The sequence below is a fragment of the Nannospalax galili genome, unplaced genomic scaffold (genome assembly GCF_000622305.1).
Source record: "Nannospalax galili isolate Female #2095 unplaced genomic scaffold, S.galili_v1.0 scaffold1436, whole genome shotgun sequence".
NCBI lineage: Eukaryota > Metazoa > Chordata > Mammalia > Rodentia > Spalacidae > Nannospalax > Nannospalax galili.
In genome coordinates this window covers 14,035-14,325 of record NW_008338997.1, presented here as the reverse complement: position 1 = coordinate 14,325, position 291 = coordinate 14,035, and positions in this window count along the sequence as shown.

Below are 291 nucleotides of genomic sequence, written 5' to 3'. Positions count from 1 at the left end.
GCCGAGGCCGAGGCCGAGGGCGGCAGCGCGCCGCCTGCCGGCCACGCGACGCTCACCGCAGCCGCCACGGGCCGGCCCGGTGGCGCAGCGCCCCCTGCTGGCACCTGAGGAAACCTAGACAGAGCGCCGAATCCCACCCCGCGAGAAAGGTCGCCGCTTTGTGAGGTGGCTTCGCCGCCCTAGGGCCGCTGGTGCGTCACGGGGCGGTGCTACGGCGCCAGGGCACGCCCCCAGCCTAGCTAGGCACCGTCCCCGGTCCGGTGTCGCTCGAACAGCCAGGCTTTGTACCTC